We start from the raw sequence: 21591 nt of genomic DNA on the forward strand, positions 1-21591 counted from the left end.
GGCAATAAAGGAAATCTGATATCGTCATGGTCAGAAACTGGGGTCTTCAGGAACTTTCATTATATCAACAACTCGTCAACTTCTATATTGTTCTATTGGTCAAAATGTTATGTTAATAAATTGTTAATAACCCTTCCAACTCAACCACTATCCTTACCTGGGTAAAAATTGGATGAGCTATGAACCAGTAAGAACTAGTTGTGGATTCTGATAAAGATTTAATGACTTTTGAGACTTTGAAGACGCTCCAAGAACTTTCTTCTTCCACTACTACTACTTTCTTTGATTTGCAATTATTAATATGAAGGAACTAAGTTAAATTAATTCAAATTTAGACTTGTTCTTCAGATAAGGATTTAATAGGATGAAATAGTGGAAATAATGAAAGTAGTAATTAGTATTGATGTTAATAGATTGATTAAACTGACTGGTCCAAGAGTTAATGAAACTAGTTTCTGTTTTTCAGGAGGTTTAACCGTTTCTTTACCGCACATAAATATCATTACATTGCCCCTATTCCCAGACTTTTTGACAAGCCTTAAGTCCCAGTGACGTATTAATACGACACACAGGAATAAGACAAATGAAAAGCTTTAATTAAGATTTTATTACGAAATATTAACGAAAAGTGATTAACAAAGATCTAGGTAAATAATTAAGATGATTTCTTTAACAACTTCTTAGTATAAAACCACCGAGACAGGGAGCGAAACACAATCCAACGTTGCATTTGTTGCACATATATCTGGAATCTCGTCTCTTTTTTTTCCCGAGTTTTAGATTGTGAACAAAGAATGCATCTTCCAACTTTGTTGTTTGGTATGATAGCAGAAAATGACGCTCCGTAAGACGCAGTTGATTTGGAGCAGTGGACTTTATGATGCAGTTTTGCTATATTATATCTGAAATAAAATCGGTTGCAAACAATATGGTTATTTCTAAAATAATAATTCACCTCTCAAGAAGTTGTCGAGTAAGATGCAGTTGAAAATCTGCTAGTGGTAACTTTTCTGGATGTTGGGTTAGAAATAATGTGTGGCTGTTTAAACCACATAGATCCAAGATGTGAAAAAAGAGTTTCTTGTACTATTTTAAAGTTTTTCTGACGCCTTCTGTAGAACTTCACCATATCAGTTCTATGAAGTGCTCCCATATTGGCTAAAATATTTTCTCTAGCCTTGGATGTTGTCTGACCCTTGTCCAACCTCCCTGTTCGATGCGGCATATGCGTTCTGTTTGTCCTAACTATACCACATGTGTTTGTTTTATTTTTAAATAAATAGGTAGAAGGAGCTGGTGAATAACAATTATCAGTACAGAAGGAATGACCTTTGTTCAAATAAGATTGCATTAATGTTGTTACAACTGACCCTGATATGCCGAGATCTTGATACAAGTCAATACCTGTTTTCCAGCCTGTATATGCGATACAGTTTAAAACGTAGCCCGTCTCACAATCACACAAAAGGAACAGTTTCATGCCAAAACTGTTTATGTCGTTTCGTTCATATAAACTACTTGAATAACAGACGTCATTTAAAAAGCATTTAACTCTCATCGATTACCAAATTCTGGAACGGAACAAAATTCTGGGCAAACCTAGTTTTAATTTTGTCGAAAATCCCCCGATCTTTGTGGAAAGAGTCGCCTTTAGTTTGTTGGGCATTGTATGTAAAATGAAGGATGCGTAATATTATTTGATATCGGTTTCTAGATATCACTTCACAAATATCGGAGTGTATAGTAGTTCATCGGTAGACCAATTCTCTACTAATTTGTTTTTTCTATGGCGGGCTGAAAGGAAAAGTACAACAATAAAACTGAAGAATTCTTTTTTAGTAATTGGTGTCCAAATTATTTATTTATTTGTTTCTGCTCGAAACCATATTTATTAGTTTCAGTTATTATAATATCTATCATGTGATCATTAAAAAATAAAAGAAAATAATCTAATTCTTTTGAAGGATTTGTCATGTTTTCTAAATAAGCGCCAGAATTTGTATCGTCAAAGTTATGTACTACAGGAATAAATTGGTGGTTGCTCCATTCTATAGATACGTCCATGCACACTCTACAGCAGCCGCAATAGTCCAAGCTCACTATTTGTCCTTCGCTGCATATTGGGTCTGGTTCTTTGCATACTACATCGACGTTACACTTACCACAAGGACCTATTCTTGGCTCTTTACTAAAAAAAATGTAAACATTACACATCTGTAATAACACATTATGTCATTTATTTTAACGCGTTGGAGAGGTATTTTTTTAGCAAGTATGGGTCTTTTCTGATGCCAATATCTCTAAGTCTATTAAGCAGTATTTTATGTGTCAAAAGCCTTTGTTAGGTCCATTAACACAGACAAATTTTTCTTATTTTGGACATTGATGCAGCAAACAAGGAAGTTCGGTTTCTCCTTTACAGCATGGCCAAAGTTATCATGCATCCAAACAAGCTGAACCTAGCTCACCTTTACCAGTACCTCCAGGACCTTTCTGCATTCCAGTACGAGCTTGTAGTTCACCTTTTTAGCCGTAATAGCCTTAATGGCAGGTCTGCTGTCCGAGCAGATTTCCCGTTCGCATTTAAAGACAGCAAAAACTAGCCTGGAAGATTATGCGCCTGCAGCAAATATACTCTGCTGGTATGTGGAACTGTACCACAGAGGCCTGCACCAGCTCTATTGTTCATTCTGGAACCAACTGTATACCAGATGGCTCCCTTAGTTAGCAATGTAGGCTCATTGGAGTACTGCCATCCAAAGCTCACTTGTGATGTGGGTAAAAAAACCCTTAGAATCCATAATTTTGGGTGCTATGCAGTCACTGCACATCCGAAGGAGAGGGTAATTCTATGATCAAATTTTTAGAGATAATTCGAATCCATCCATTAGAGAAAATTTCATTTAAGGTGTTTTTTACTTCTCGGATTGCTGTATTTTCCTGTAAATTATTGCTATCTGTTTCAGTTATTTCACTCTCACTTTCTCTAAGTCTTTCGGGCGGCAAAAATTTGTCACTTTCCTGATCACTAGTTGTCTCACTGTCTGTCGGTATAAACTCACTTCCACTGTCAATCTACGGATCATCATTCGAATACGGACACCCTAGAATTTAATTTATATCGCCCTCTGCAAGGCCGCATACACGAACATCACTGTTACCGCGTTTTCTTTTTCGCGATGTACTCGGATCACTTGACGCTCTTACAATCTACTCTGCAGCGTATTACACGTGGAACTGTTCAAATTGCTGGATCGATGGCAATGAAGGCGATGGATATTTTCGTTAATTTTCGCGAATGCCATATATTTGCGGCACTGGTTCTAATGTCATTTATATTTAAACGTAATAATACGACACTGGGTCTACATGCACGTTAAGAATGACGTATAAATGTGACAGTTGGCCTAAAAATGTCCAAACTTAGCAAAGTGTCGTATATATGAGGCAGCGGGAATTCCAAACATTTGGCTGGTGAACGTATATATACGTCACTGGTAAAGAAAGGGTTAACCTTTCCTACTAAACTAATATTAGCATATATACAAAACTGTTTGTAAAATCGACACTGGATAGTTCTGGAGAAGAATGATCTAAAATAGCTTAGAAAGGATACATAGTTTTTTGTAATCAATCGATAGCAGTGCTATTTAAACTTTGCATCGATTGATTTCGCGGTTTGTAAGACTGATATCAAATTGTGAACTCTCGTAATACGTATGCAACATTTCTAATAATTTAAACCCAAAAAATTAACGCAGATTACATCAAAATTCGTATTAAATAATACTTCAACTTTTTATATTATTACTTAGTAAAACAATCATGAATACAAACGGTCCTACCACAAATTACCAATGCCCAAACCATTTCTAAACATTTTTGTGGTTAAATTTAACGGATACTACTTACAAAGTTCAGCGACCGAAACCGCGCTCGGTACGATCGAACTTTAAATCCAACTTTTTTTTTACGTTTAAATTAAAATTAAAACATCGATTAAATAACGGGTGTTTTGTGGACAATGACGCCATTTAATTTGAATTTTATGTTATAACAATGCAGGAAAAATATAGATGCAATTTATGGTCCGACGATGTAGTGAAAGTTTCTTATCTAAAATCGCCATAATATTCAAAAAAAAAATTGAACCATTAAAAGTATCTAAATGTCATAGTGCGACTGACATTATGTATTACTACATTGAAGGCGCTGTGTAATCTGTATATGAAATAATTAGGAGCATCAAGAGATTGCAGAAGAGACCATAAATTTGAAAGTGGTCTAACCTTGCTTATACCTTAATGGTATGGATGCTGTAGGAATTTGACATTTCAATCGGTGCAATACGTTACTTTGTTGATGAGTATTGTATAAGAGCTTCTAAGCTAAAAAGAAAAGAAAGGAAATGTGTTTTTTTTTGTTTAATTATTCCAGTATTATTCTACTATAATATGACCGTGACTTATTGGCTTTATTTATATTTTTTGGTTGAATTTTCATAAATTCAAACAATTTAAATAAATAGCATTACAATCATAGTAACATATACCCATAAATATATATTTGTTGTAAAGCACCTAGCTGAATGAACAGCTGTATGTGCCCATATAAATTTACATAAATCTATTATAACTTATTAGAGTGTATTCAAACAATACCAATTTTAATAAATTTCTAATTGTATCGTTATGAGCTACAACTAAACCTACATCTATTCTATACATATACATCCAATTTCTTTTTTTTTTTCTTGAAAACAGATTTTCAAAAATTGTGTAGTTGGTGACTATATAAGATTTACATTTTTTCAAGAAAATTTTATTTTTTTTGTATTTTCCTAATATCTACTGGTAATAAGTTATATATTTTAGGTCCAAGATATCTTAAAAATCGTTTATTGACATTTTTATGATTTTGTGGAATCTTCAGATTTTTAGGAGATTTTGATCTGGTATTTTGCTGATGGTCAATATAAGAAAGAAAGAAAGAAAATGTACTATATTACGTAAGAATAATCTTGTGTACAAGCATCCTACAAGCTAAAAAAAAACAAAAATACAATTTCAAAAATTGACAAAAAAATGAACAAAATGAAACACAAGAAGACAAAACTTTTTGAACATACTTGAATTAAAGATAACTAAATAAAACAATCAATTACTAAATAAAGGTAAACTTGTTAATAAAACTAGAGAAGAAAAAAGGAAAAAAAAAAACTTTCCAACATGTCCAAGGTTAAAACCTATCATTAAAAAAGTCATCTAGGTTATAATATGCCTTAGCCAATAAAAGTGTCTTTAATTCTCTTTTAAATTTCTTAACATCCGATATATGTCTAACACATAGAGGAACATGATTGTAATTTTTTTTACTTATGTAAATTATTGAGTTTTTGGTAAGGAAAGACGCAGGAATAGGCACGGGAACATCATTTACACGACGAGTCAAATGGCCAGTGTCAGAGGGTAGTTTGGGAATTTTGTGAATAAGAGCAGCTGTTTCTAAGATAAAGAGTGAAAAAAGAGTTAGGATTTTTCCAGAAATGAAGAGGGGTTTGCAAGAATCTCTTAACTTAGCAGAACACAGGTATCTAGCTGCTTTTTTTTGAATAACAAAGACAATGTTAAGTAGCCCCTTATTGGTTAAACCCCAAAAAGGCAAGCCATACCGAATATGAGATTCAATAAGTGAAAAGTACACTGAACATGCAACCACCCCTCCCAGCTCTTGTTTTACCATTCTTACTGCAAAACATCTAGAAGATGATTTCCCAGCTAAATGTAAAATATGATCTTCAAACCAAAGGCGACCATCAATGGTAATTCCTTGGAACTTGCAGCACTCTTTATTCTGCAAGAGGGAATTTTCGTCAAACATCAGACCCTGAACATCGCACTTAAACCTCATAATAGACGCCTTTCTTATATTAAACACGTGCCTGTTGGAAGCACACCACCCTGATAAAATCTGAAGGTCTTCAAGGATACAAGTCTTAATATAATCAGAATTTTTATGGCTCCATAGTATGGTGGTATCATCAGCAAACTGAACCACCTTGCCCTGCAGTTTCAATGAATTCAAGTCATCTACATACAGTAAAAATAACAGTGGTCCCAACACTGAACCCTGGGGAACGCCGCATTTTAGGAATCGAGAAGCAGACAAACGCCCAGACACTGTAACCTTCTGAGTACGATTTGATAGATAGGACTCAAGCCATCGCAACGCTACGCCCCTAAAACCATATTTATCGAGCTTAAATAACAGTATTTCATGATCCACACAGTCAAATGCTTTGGTTAGATCACAAAACACTGCCGCCGATTACTCTCCAGAATTCAAGGACACATAGACGCTCTCCAAAAAGCTAAAAACAGCATCATGAGTCCCTTTACCGGCTTGATATCCAAACTGGTTTGCAGACAAAATGCCATTATAATGTAAAAAGGACAAAATTCTGCTTTTTGCAAGTTTTTCAACTATCTTAGAGAGGGTAGACAAAATAGAAATGGGACGGAAATTACAAGGCTGATCCAAATCTCCACCCTTATGAAGAGGGTTAACCACTGCCTCTTTTAAACATAAAGGAAAAATGCCAATATGTAAAGAATTGTTTATGGCAGAAACTAAATCATTTAAGGCTAAATCAGGCAAAAAGAGTAACAACCTCGAAGATATCCCATCAGCTCCAGATGATTTATGGTTTTTTAGGCGTTTGATTTCATTTTTTACTTCGGTAAGATCGACAGGATGAAAGAAAAATGAATGCTCAACCGACACTTGTTGAAGATAGTGTAAGGGATCAATGTTACTACGAATGCCCTTGAGCAAGATATTAGGTATATCACAATAATAGTCGTTTAAAATGTCAGGTCTTAACTCCGGTTCAGATACTTTTCTATGGCAATGTCTAAAATCATTAATAATCGACCAACACTCTCTTTGCTTATTTGATGACATGTTTAAGCGATCCCTATAATAATTAGATTTTGCAGCTTTAATTGTCTTTCTGTACAGACTACGGTATTTCTGATGATATACAAGGATATTTTCATTTGTGGTATATTTGCACAATTTAGTAAAAAAACGGACGTTTTTAGCTGAAATTCTAAGGCCTCTTGTTAGGTCTTCATGGCTTTAGTTTTAGTTTTAAGCCTCATTTTAGGAAAGCACTGATTGATCCTATCACACAGAACTTGAAAAAATAAAGTAAGTGGGTCACAAGCCGTTTCAAGTACATTCCAATTTACCGAAGCTGTAGCAGCAGAAAAAGCATTGAAATTTCTCCTGCTGAAAATTCTTTCCATATAATGAGATGAAGATAATACAGTATTATATGGCATTTTAGCAAGAATAGCTTCATGGTCGGAAATATCAGATGGGAGTACTGTGCATAAAAAGTCACCAGCCAATATAACCTTAGAATGTAGGGACAACTGGGATAAAAGAGAATTAAGTTTGTCCAAAAACATAGCAATATCTCCTGTAGGTGGCCTATAAACACAAAGAATATATAAATTAAAACGCTTACAAAAAGAAAGAGAGAATTCAAAAACATTCTCTAACAGAAGATTATCATATTCATCAATATTACAAAATATCGCCTTAATTGTTTGCCTAGCCAAGATCATGGTTCCTCCATGTATAGATTGTTGACGACAAAAATTTGATATAGGAACATAATTAGATATTAAAAAACATCAATAGTTTACTCAATAACAATCAATAGTCAACTCACAATAGTTGTTATTATTTAGTTTAGGTATAGCAACATGACGTTAGAATATATATTGATCTTACATTTAGAACATCCGCTGTAAATAATAAATGGGTTGGATAACGTTGGTTCTTTTTATAAATTATTTTTAAGATGTATTTCTGTATGACGTTCAGTTGGCTTAAAGTGGTGTTATAGAGACCTCCCCATACCAAAATGCCGTACGGTATAAGTGACTCAACTAATGCCTTATATATTACTATCAATAACTTTTTAGATAATATTTCTCTTAAAATGTAAAATTTATATATTAATTTCCTAATGTTATTTTTTAGTTTGATTATATGACTTTCCCACTTCAAGTTTTTAGTTCCTTAATATCAGTTTCAAAATTTGGTACCGAGATACACGAATATCTAGGGCGATTTGCTGCAGAGACAGAGAAAGCTATGTAATTAGATTTGTTTAAATTAAGTGTTAATTTAAGATTATCCAGCCAGTGTTTTATTTTTACTCGTAACTTGCCAAACCGTAGATACTTTTTAATTCCCTACAGAAAATTTAGAAGTAACGAAAACGTGTTTAAAAGATTAGAAGAAGCAACCAATTTATTGTAAGTAGGATGTTGAAATTTCTATTTTGGCATATTTTGAAGCTCATATGGAAAACTCAACTAGAGATTTAGCAAGAGCTTACGGTGTGAGCTTTGTAACAATTTGGCGGGTCTTGTCAAAGAAACAAATTTGTGCCATATAAGTATCGACCAGTACAAACATTGTTGCCTGGCGATAACGAAAGAAGACTTGCTTTTTGCAACTGGTTACGTAATGCATATGGAGCTAATGATAATATTTTAAACCGTATAATTTGGAGCAACGAAGCTAATTTTTAAAACGAAGGTATGTTTAACCGTAAAAATGTACACTATTGGTCCCAAGAAAATCTTTTCCTTACTGATCCCAGAAATCGTCAAAATCAATTTAGTATAAACGTTTGGTGCGGCTTAATAGGAAGCCATGTAATTAGTAAAAACCCAAACTTTGAAGGTCGATATCTCGGCTTCTATGGGAGCTATCGCGAAAATTCCAACGGTTTTGTCTTAGTTTCGTCGTTCTGAATCCAACGAGACCACCCGCAAGGTCGTAGCTCTTCTGATAGCTGAGATATAGCATTTTTGATGCCCATTTTTGGCCTCAAAAACTGGTGTACATGGTACCTGTGTTTTATGATGGCACTTTGACTGGAAGGAGATATGTTGAGCGCTGGAAGATTATTTGGATAATGTTAACTTGGAGAGACGGCAACAAATCTATTTTCAACAGGATGGAGCACCTCCCCATCAACTAAATGATGTAAGAATATTACTTAATAGACTGTTTGATGATAAATGGATTGCGACACGTGGCCCGATTCGTTGGCCACCTAGGTCACCAGACCTAACCCCTCTAGATTTTTATTTTTGGGGTTATATAAAAAATGAAGTGTATAAAAAAAATACACAACCGTTGATGAACTTCAAACACATATTAGGCAAATAATTGGGTCAATAGATAGAAGATCAATCTTAAAATCTACAAGACGTATATGCTTAAGTGTGCTCAGAAATGTATTGAACAAGATGGCGATATTTTTGCTCATTTATTGTAAATGAGTAGTTTTACTTGATATTATTTATTTTAAAGCCAATTTGCCTAAATTTGACAAAATTATTAATATCGCTATAACTTTGTTATTTTTAGGTTTAGGCTATTAGTGTAAATAAACTTTCTTATTAAGAAAATTATTACCTTTTGATTTATGTAAAAATATACAGGGGATTCCATTTAACAAAAGTACTTTTTCACATTTTCTCGAAAACGCGATGTTCAATTTTTTTCTGTTTTCACCGTTTTAATCAATAGAAAAAATCCTACCTTTTAACCTTTAACCGACCCTATATCTTAAATATTAACAAAGATACCAATAGTGCCGACTTAATCGGGGGCACCCTGTATAGGAGAGGAAAGGAGTTATAAATAAGGAGAGGAATATATAGGAGTTGAGAAAAAAATATAATTTTTGAAAATGTATGAATTCATAACTCACAAACTTGACTAGGTACAACAAAGAATATGTATAATTATGGAATATGTAATAAGATTCTGGCTCGAAGGACCAAAATGTTGTGTCAGACATTTATGTGTAAAAACTTTAAATTTCTTATAATTTAATTGTTTATACAATTAGGTGATATCAAATGAGTGGTGGATTTCTCTATATGGGATTCCCTAAAGCAAATGTGATGGTGTATTAGTTGCATAACGTCCTTTGAACAAACGTTCTTTTTTATTATCCAAATTTAAAAGAGCTATCAGGTAAAATTATATCAGAGTTCAAGCTATTCAAGATCATTCGGCTCCAGAACTATCGATCTACTACCGACCAGAGTATCGATCTTATAGACTGTTCTTGTATAGTCAGAAAGTTAACACCTTCCAAGAACAACAGAAACTATTCAATTGCAATTTCAATTTTATTTTATTCAAACTTAATACATTTGTTTTTTATACAATTTACTTTAAACTGCACAATGGATTATAAATCTGTGTGTGCAGTAGTTAATACTTACATTTTTAAGAAATACTTAAGTAAGTGAACAATAAACAATAATAATAATAATAATAATAATAATAATAATGAGGTTATATAATGTAAATTTATGGAAGGAGACTAAGCTAATTTAGTGGAAAAAGAAATCTAGTGAGAAGGAATTAACAAGTTAATCTAGCCAAAATTATTAATAGCTACCTCACTATCAATAAGCCATTTTTTAAATCTATGTTTAATTTGACGATAGTTTCCTGTTCTTAGTGAAACAGGCAGGAAATTGTACAGTTTGGGACCAAGAAAATAGATATATCTCTGTATGGCTGAACTATTTACTAAAGGTATATTAACATTTTGCCGAGATGAATTTCTAGTATTTAATTGATGAGATATTTCCTGTTTATAACAATGCAATAAAGTGCTGCCACTATGTAGAGTTGTTCTAATGTCAATAATTTGCATTCATGAAATAGCAATTCAGATGGGTATCCTCTGTTTTTAAAATACATTATTTTAATTATATACTTCTGTGCTACATTTAAAGCTGACATAAAAGTTTTTCGAGCATTTCCCCAGACAATAATACCATAGTTTAGAATTGATTCAATTAAAAATAAATATATAGTTTTAAGAATTTTAATTGGTAGGATGTTACGTAGCTCATAAAACTTATAAATCAACTTCCTTATTTTAGCAGTTACAAATTCTATGTGTGATTTTCAAGTTAAATTTTCATCCATGAATACACCTAGATACTTAATATTACATTTTCTTTTAACGGTAGATTGACATTTGCAGTGCAAAGATTGTATATCGCAAAGATAATCATGTACCTTGAGCTCTTGAACTTTAGGAAGGGTTGCCTGAGTCAATGCAAACATCATAAAATGGGTCTTATCAATATTAAGTGATAACAAACTAAAATCCAACCATCTCTTTATGTATGTTATTGCTAATTCTGCTTTTCTAATAGCTGATTGCCATGCAATTTACTATAATGACACTGTCATCCGCAAAACAGAGAACCCTTTCCTCATTCAACACAGAAAAAATCCCATTCATATAGATGTTAAACAAGACTGGCCCCAGCACTGTACCCTGTGGCACACTAACTCCGACTTTTACAGGATCACTTTTCTCCTCTGTTAATTTTACTTTCTGAGTTCTGTTACTTAAGTATGAATTGAATAGATTATTTGCTATTCCTCTTATCCCCATATCATATAATCTGTTTAATAAAATGTGATGTGCCACAGTGTCAAAGGCCTTGGCCAAGTCCAGGAATATTGCCACTACTTTCTCTTTGCTATCTAAAGATTTTATAATTTGTTCTGTCACTTTGCACAATGCATTTTCTGTATTAACATTATCTTTAAAAGCAAACTGACTTTCGGATAATAATTTATGTTTATTCAAGAATATCATTAATTTATGTTTAAGGCATTTTTCTATTATTTTACTAACAGTACTTATTATTGCAATTGGTCTATAATTTTTCATTAACCCTCTATCACCCTGCTTATAAAGAGGAATAATTTCACTTTTTTAAGAACAGTTGGATATACTCCCGAACTAAAAATGATGTTAATAATGTGTTTCAGAGGTTTAAGTAAAAAAATATGATTATCTTTTATTACTTCTGATGTAATGCCATCTTCTCCACAAGAGATACCATTCTTAAGATTTTTTATTTGCTCTACAATTTCATGCTCTTCAATTGGAGATAGAAAAAACGATTCACTGTTATTTACTTTTTGTTGAAACCCTGGTTCACAGGATGGAGGATTAATTTTTTCTGCTAACTTTTTACCAACATTGCTGAAGTATATATTAAATTCATTTGCCATCAAATTCTTTTCAGTAATTTCAATGCCATCATCATTACAAATTGCTTTTATATCAGATTTAATAAAGAAATCATTTGTGGCTTCTTTTATTATTTTCCAGATTTGTTTTACGTTTTTGTTTATTTTTGTTTTGTGATAATTATACTTAGATTTTTTAATTAATTTGCATAAACTATTTCTGTACTGTCAGTAGGTATTTAATGCTTCAGCGTTATTTGGATTTAATGTACATATTTTTTTTAGTTTGTCTCTTCTACGAATAGATGTTATGAGTCCACCTGTGATCCATGGTTCCAATCTTAATTGTTTATTATTTATCTCATGACCAGTCGAACACATCTCCACATACTACTGCAACAGATTCATGAATTTTTCCGTACAAGAGTTGGAATTGTTATTTTCAAGAACAGAGTCCCAAGTTTCAAGAGATAGTTTTTGTTTCAAAGTAGTAAAGTTGACCCTCCGAAACACCGGCCTATTCCGATGAGTTTCCGATTTACTAATTGCATTATGTTTGATATTCAATAAAATGGGGTAGTGATCAGTGAAATCTTGTTTAAATATAACAGAATTTTGATTATTATATACAGCACTATTACATTTTACGAAGCAATGATCAATACAGGTGGCACTTTGATGTTGTATGCGGGTTGGTTTATTGATTGTGCTCAAAAATCCATAAGAGTTTAACATTGTTGTAATTATTTACTACTGGGGAGGAAGTATCAAGTAGATTAATATTAATATCTCCCATTAAAACATATATTTGTTTACTATCGGAAAAGCCAGTATTCAAAATGTCCCCTAAATTACCTATAAAATCATTCACATCTGTCGCAGGTGACCTATAGATTCCCAGAATATTAACAAAAATATTGTGTTTACACAAAGACAGGTAAGCACATTTAAGATTATTTGATTGTTTTATTAGGTAACTCTGGAAAAGCTACTGCTTGACATATATTATACAACCATCAAACTTATTAAGGGTACTTTCATTCCAGATCATAGAATAGCCAGGAATATTAAAATCGCTACTGTTATAAATGATATGGGTTTCGGTTATAACTATTATATCAGTTTTACCGGTTGATTCTAAAAATACTAACAAATTATCAAAATTTTTATACCCACTTCTTATATTAACATGAATTATGCTAAGGTCTTCATTATCATCAAATATGCCTAATTCATCTAAGGTATCACAAGTAATCACATCATGAGTTTTATACTCATCACAAATATTATTTTGATCAGTGAATTTTAAGGCTTAATTCTTTGGCATTTCTATATTATACATCCGTTTTAATTATTTTTACAACGAAAGCAGGTCCTTTTCACATGTGCCCACTGGAGCAATACACCGCCTTGAAATGTCGAGATTGTTTCAGTTCCCTGGCCTTTTTAAATAGTGTGCGAATTTTAAGTGTGAGATCATCATTGAAGTAAAGTCTTTGGTCGTTCCCCTCCAAGCCACATTTCGTTACAGTTGTTCCCTTAAGTTGTCCTATCCGTGCATATAGCTGTTTTTTAATTTGATGGCTATCAAATTTCACTAGGATTGGTCCACTGTCATTTTTATTTAATCTGAGACTTTCTTTTATATCTCCATTTTTCAAGGGCACCTCCATATTTTGCAGAATTTTCTCCACAATTTGTTGTGTACAGGGTTCTTTTTGTTTTGGAACCCTAACATTAACGATGTTGTTGAGCTTTGATTCAAATGCGTGTTTTCATCCCTCAAAAACTTAATTTCAGCAGGAACTTCTTCAAGAGATCCTTTTTGGTTGTCAAAACAGTCTGACATATATTGGACAGATTTTTGTATTTCCTTTATTTCCCGTTCAATACCTTTTTTAAAAGGGTTCATAAATTCCAGAAGACACTCTTTCACGACACTTTTAAGACTATTTTCATCTGTTTTTAAGTTTTTTTGTAGGTTAGCCTCACTTTTTCGGGACCCATCACAACAATTAACTATTTCATCTTGGTGTGCCACTTTGGCTTGAAACGCACAGCTTCTGTGGTAATTAGAGCCACAATTAATGCAATCCAAAGAGGCAGATACCTTTTTTTTGCAATGTTTGCAACATTTTTTGTTCTCGGAAAAATTCGGCATGTTTACGTTGTAGATAACCTCACTATATATTTATAGTTTCATTAACTCTTGGACCAGTCTTGGTTGGTTTGATCCATTAGTGTAATTACCTTCCCAAGTAACATTTTCTCAAGCAGTTGGTTTTTAAAGTTGCCTTTTAGCCGCACCAAGGTTCTGCAATAGTCATTGGCTTGCTTGATGGAACTATTTAGGTTAAATGTTGTGCTAATATGAACTAGGAACCTTAGGTAAATTAAAAATCTAATTAGTTCTAGTCAAGTGTCAACAATAACGTTGTTATGGCCATAAACGAGGGCTTGATGGTTTTGAGATAATAAGGTTTTGGAGAGGTTATATTTCAGCATTAATTTGGCAATCAAAATTCCAATATAGAACGATTTTAGCATTAAAATTACCTATTCAAAACCATATGGTCTTGAATCAATTGCCTAACTATTTGGCACTTTATACGGCCTATTCCGGAAAATATAGCATTTTTTAACACCTAAAGGACTTACTAAAAGTCATATGGATAATAAGATAACTTTATGGGATAAGGTTTAACCAACTAGTCACAATAAAACACAGTATGAGGACGGTCGCGACTATTAAATCCTACGTCATTTATTCTTAGAATACAGGGATGTCTTGGCACAAAATTGTAAGAAGTGGTAATTTTAAAAGAAAAGTGAAGCGAAATTTCCAACGAATTACAACTGGTCAGGTAAATATGACAAATAAAATATTAACAATTTTGGTAGATTATAACGTAATAAAAAATTTAGTTTGCAATAGACACACCGGAAGAAGATAATTCTTGTAATTTAACTGATGGCGGTCTTGGCATTGAACCTGACCCTCTAGAATCAGATATTCACGATGCCAGTACCAGTGGCTTAACAGAAAAACAAAAATATAAAGTCCAATACTATACAATTTTTAAGTTTTAAATATTTAAAAATCTGCTTTTTATATGTATTATATTTTTGTATTTATTAAATTTACTAATAAAAAAATCCGAAATTTATAAAGAATATAAATCTAAACATAAATTACCTTTATTGTTGAAGCTTTTTTTTTTTAACTTTTAAAAGTCAAAACCTATTAAAAAAGAGTAAAATTAAATAAAAAATGTAATTTGTTATGACTAGTGTTGTGAACGTTCACGACTTATTCGTGACGTTTATCCTCAACAGCACGAATAAGCATGAATCCGAACGTTACTCAAAAATTTAAATAAATGGCCTCGCATTAGGTTGGTTGTCGTCGATTGTTGGCAGCAAATAACATCTGACAGTGTTGATTTTCGGGGATTCACATCGTATTAATTTATTGGAAATACATACAATCTTACAATCATTATATTTCTTCAATCTTTTTGTGGTGCTAATATACTTTGAATTGAAATATTGCATGGGTGCGTTAAAAGAAAAATGATTTGGTATTCATAACCTCTAAACTTGCAACAATCTGTATTTATCTTTATCAAAATCGCATTGCCTATCTTTATTAAATGAACTTACCTTTTTATGTACCTAAATAGAGCCCTGTATGCAATTTGAACGATAAAAAAACACACTTTTATTTTTACACTAACTGGAACCACCAAAACCAAACGCAAACTGAATTTCAATAAAGAAGACTCAAGAAATCCCGCGTAGTAATAAATAATGCCAATAGATCCTACTAAATGCTTAAAAGCCATTTATTGAAATTCGCCCAGACTTTGCCAGCTAATTGGTTATTAAAAGTTGCCTATAAGTCCTGGAAGATGCTAGTTAGCCCTGTTTTAGCTTTTTTTAAAACCCACTGGCATTTTTTTAAGCCTTTTGTCCTACGACATAGCTTTTGATACTTAAGTTATTATAGCAGCTTAAAAGCATACCCTGCTAGGCGTCCATTTTGAAGAAAAAATGTAATTCTTCCATTTTTATAAGCTATTCAAATACAGGCAAAAATAATGTAATATGTAAACAATTTAGATAATATATAAAGACACTGGAGCATTTAAGTACATATTATGACTAAGGCATCTCAGAAATAAAAATATATTAATTTTTTATTTTTTTATTGGTACTGAATAATGTTTAATTTGTAAGATATCAAAGGCGCGCGTGTTTTACAGTTAAATTACACCCAACTTTTTCAAGAAACTGGTGTGCGCAATGAAAATCGGTCATCTATTCCAGTATAATATATTTTTTTCTAAAATAAAGTCATACTGAAAATGTCGCCATTGCTTTTTATTTTGGCGCTGTCTTATTTTTACCCTGGCTGTATCATATTTAAAACTAAAAGGTCAGATTTTTATACTTTGGTATCTCTGAAATACCATATTTAAAACTAAATGGCAAAATTTTAATACTTCAATATGTATCTGAAATGCCAAAAGCCGGCGAACAGGCCAAACTATATAACCACCTAAAAGTCTAAAAGGACTTTGCTAAAGGGTTGTAAACAGGTAGGCGTAAAAGCTTTCAGGTTCTACACAGGTTACTTTTAGGCATCTTCGGGTTCGATAAAGGTTATTTCTATTAACTATATAGGTTCTGTGATATGCGATCTGGTTTCAAATTGGCCAGGGCCTATTGGCAACGACAACCTCTTTAGGGCTGGGCCTTTTTTTACTACAGGAGGTTATGCGGGCTAATAAATAACGTTGTTTGTGCTTAATGGCATAATCAATAATTTTTCTTAAACAGGTTCTAGGAGTTATTTATAACCTTTTTAGAGCCTAAATTGTTACTTGGGATTATTACTACTTTTATCATTACGATTATTTTATCCTATTAACTGTATAAGCTTTGTCTGAAGAACAAGTCTAAATTTGAATTAATTGAACTTAGTCCCATCCAAAGAAAGTAGTAGTAGAAGGAGAAGAAGAGACTATACTATATTTAGACTATAGCAACTTCTGTCTCTTGTCACCCTTGCGGTACTTATTCAAGAATTTTTATGAAAATATAAAACTGATGTGACTTTTAAGCCCTGAATGATATCAAGCCCCTTATATAAAAACCTTCTTGCTTTTTGTTTTTTTAAACACCCTATATATATGCAACGATGATATGAATAAATCAATCAAAAATTCTAGAATAACTTATACAGATAAAAATTTACCCACTACATATACAAACTAAATTGCACAAATAATCTAATCAATTTTCCCAGAACCTTTTTTCCAAATATGAACTGCCACACCTTTAAACCATATGACCCTCTTCAGTTAATAAATGATTTTTATGCGGGTTAGACCAGAAGTAAATTAAAGGTAAGCCTAAAAGTAAGTTGATAATATTATCGATTTTATTTATACATTAATGCACATTTTCGCTCACCGTTCAATGTTATTTATCGAATTCTTCTTGGTGGAGAAGAAATCAAGGATAGGCCGAGCAGCATATGCTGCGCCCATCGGTATGTAATATCGAATGCCTTACATATCTCTCGGTCTATTTATTCAGGTGAAATTAAAATTTATAGTTTTGGTATTAATTAGTTATAGATTTTCTTTGATTGTATTCATTAAAACTCTTTACTAAAAAGCTGAAAAATAGAGCAGCACAAACCTTTATTGAGCATGTACCTATCTAAAGAATGTTTTAAAGATATTATTAAATGTATTCAAGATAATGATAGAAGCTCTTGGTATAAATGAATCCTGAAATTTCAAGCCTAAGGGGCTTAATGGTATCTGATGATATCTTATTATTTTCAGTGCTAGATTTCTTCATCCTCTTTGGTACTTTACTCGCTCTCATTTGCTTACTTACTTATTTCGATTATGTTTCATTTATTTTCCTTAGTTTTAATTAATGCCATAATCCCTGTCTCCATAGTCAATAAATCATCATTATCTTTCCTATGATTCTGGTGTTTAATTTTTTCCTAAGGTAATGTTAATATTCCAATGAGTCACTAAATATTGACAACACTTTAGATGTTGGAAGAGCTAATTCAAAAAAACAAGATGTATTAAGATATAAGTCGCGAAATTTGTTCATTGGTCATTTCCAACTTATCTTTCCAACATAATTTGCCCATAAAATGATAATAATAAATTTGGCTAAAAATATTATTTGTACTTGTTGCGAGATTTTGTTTTCATGACGCGTCTTTTTTCAATTTTATCCACATTATTGTGTAAATCTGCATACATCAATCTTAAAGTATTGCAAAAATACCAAGAAAACATACTATGGCTTTATTGAAACAGATTTGACAAATTGTTCTTCGAAACCATCTCACTCTATAAAATCAATTTCTGATCTGTAAATTGACCATCTGAGTTAAAAACTTTATAGGTATGAACCCATATTCCTTTTCAGAGATTTCAGATCAAAAATATTTAAATAATTATTGAAACCATATTTTTTGCTGCTTAAATTATTTATTTATTTATTTACGGGCCTTGTACATTCGTAGTATAAATATGTTAAGCTAAAATATAAACCTCAAAAATCTAAAATAAATAAGAAAAACAAATTGATTCCTAAGACCACATACTTAAGTGGCTTTGTTTTCGTTTAAAGTAGCCCCATAAAAAAAAGTTCAGAGGTGTAAGATCGGGCGTCCTGGCTGGCCACTCGGTAGGCCCTCGAGGACCAATCCACCGATTAGGGTAACTATTAGTCAAATATTGTCCAACATTTCTGCATCTTTATTCCATTTTGAAAAATTACCTAGGTACCAAAAAGTAGAATTTAGGTTCCTAGTGATGTGTGCCAAATTTTAAATGTTTGTATTAACGCATTTAAAAGAAAAAGGGGAAGAGACAATTAAGAGCCGCATTGTATAAATGAGAAATCGACTTTTACACCTTTTTCTGTATAATTGCATCGTTTTCTTAATAGTGTCTGGATTGCCTGGAAATATTATTTTTTTGCTTGATTTGTCAAATCATATCCGAAAAACATCACGGTATTCCTATACTGTGCTAAATCTGAGACTGAGATAGGGATATATAAATGAAAATTCGACTTTTCTATCTTTTTCTATATCATTGCATCATTTTCCTAATAATATTTGGATTGTCTGGAAATAGTGCTTTTCTCCCTTAATTTGTAAGATTACACCCGAAAAACATCACTTTATTCCCATTCCCTTCTAATCCTCAGACTGAGATAGGGATATAAAAATGAAAATTCGACTTTTCCACCTTTTTCTATATCATCGCATCATTTTCTTAATAGTGTCTTGATCGCCTGAAAATAGTATTTTTCTCCCTTAATTTGTTAGATTATATCCGAAAAATATTATTTTATTCCCATACTGTTCTAATTCTGAGACTGATGAGATGAGAATACGACTTATTTATTTTTTCCTAACATATTTTTTCTTTTTGATACACCAAATTCTCCGATAACAAATCGGGTTTATAAATGATTTACCATCGACTTTAACGGAAAATTCCTATAACCCCCAAGCCGCGACGTCTCTTCAATCAACCCTTCCTGATACATTTTCAATATGTACCTAAACTCCACACATTTCAAAGGATTTTATAAGGTTATTGATTGCCATTTTTCAGAACTTCCCTGTTCTGTTTGTATGGGAAACCCACGCAAAAGATAATACTCTGCTTTATATTTCACAGCAGGGTCACAGATTTACAGAATATTCTGTAAATCTGTGGCAGAGTGATCATCCGTGAATTGAATCGATCAATGGTAGATTAGCAAAAATTTGAAAGTGTGCTTAAATAGTAAGGAGGGTGTCGAATATATGTATAATGTTTTCAAGGTGGTAACACTTTCCGATAATTTAAGTAAATATTTATTTCGTATATTTACATAGAAAAATATCTGATAAATTAAAAAATTTAATGCAAAAAATAACGTCAATTAGTTCAGAGCGAAAATACTCCTCAATAATAATCGTTTTCCTATTAAGTATATATGCTAACACAAATTATCCCCAGGACCCAATTTAACCACGTTTTACGGTATAAAATTTATTATTTCCAAGGCCGGTGATATAATTAATGCTAAACAAACTAATCTAGCTTATTATGTACTTGTATAGTCCTTTAATTACCTTGCGGTCGCATAAATTTTCATTAGTTGAGGCAATAAAATATCATTGTACAGTCTTTTGTTGTTATTTTAAACTAAATGGTTTTATGTTTTCGTTTTAATTCAATAGCTTATTTATCGCTAATAATATATGATAAAGCAAAATTAGGCTCGAGAGACTTTTAATTTGCTAATTTGTTATAAAACTTATCTTTACAGCCATAAAAGAACTTTAGTAGTTGTTTATTTTTTGTATTTGAGCTATAACGTACAGCGTTTCTGAATGCCAATAAATCAATAAAACTGTCTGTCGTATATTATTTGATACTGTCATCTATACAAACATGTAACTCTCCAAGGAACTAACATCAGCAAATGAAACTATTGTATTGTTACCGAAGAATACCCTTTTTGCACTAAAAATCAATTTTGAAGTAAAAAACATTCGGGTTCGATAATATAAAATCCTATCTATAGTTGTCTCTACTATTATACTCTAGATTAGAAACTATAATTTTTGTCAATTTTTTTTTCTTGATTAATATATTGATGTGATCTCCACACAAAAGGTGTAATTCCAATGTATTCTCTTACTCTATACTCCAAGACCACCGGACTTAACACCGATAACGATAGTAAAAACTTCCAAACCGTACCATGGAAAACATTCAATTTAGGCCGAACCTTTCACAAGTAAATACCGATATAGTAATAACATTATATCAAGGGACATCCGTCGTCATAAACGTAGAATAATAAAAACTTATTAAAAAATCTATATCAATTATAAAATATTGAATTTCCATAAAAATGCTGATGATGCAGAACTTTCGTTCTCATCATCATAATGACCGCTTAGATCAATGAATTAACGTATTAAGATGAATGTACTAGGAGTTCGATGGTACGATTTTGATGTGATTTCAGAGTGTGTCTTATCCAAAGATAGTGATTCTTTCGTCATTAAATAGTTGGTGACTGATATAACAGGTCTGTTTAAGCAGATCAAACTACCTCAAAACACGTGTATGTAAATTATTGTTAGTGTATTCTATACATTCAGTTTGTCGTTCCGGCACCATTGTGAGCTATGCCAGAACAGTTTCGCTGAATATATTTGTTACTTTCTTATTCAATACGAATTTCTGTAGGCTAATCTGTCATCCAATCTACCCTTTTTTTATGACACATGATTCATCTGATCTACGGTGTCATTGTGCTGGTAAATACGCTAGGTGTTACTCAAATATCAAATCCTACCTGGTGTATCTCAGTAGAACTCGTATGATAAACTTCTTATTTAGGATACGTATTTCATACAAATTA

The sequence above is a fragment of the Anthonomus grandis genome, chromosome 2 (assembly GCF_022605725.1).
Source record: "Anthonomus grandis grandis chromosome 2, icAntGran1.3, whole genome shotgun sequence".
Taxonomy (NCBI): Eukaryota; Metazoa; Arthropoda; class Insecta; order Coleoptera; family Curculionidae; genus Anthonomus; species Anthonomus grandis.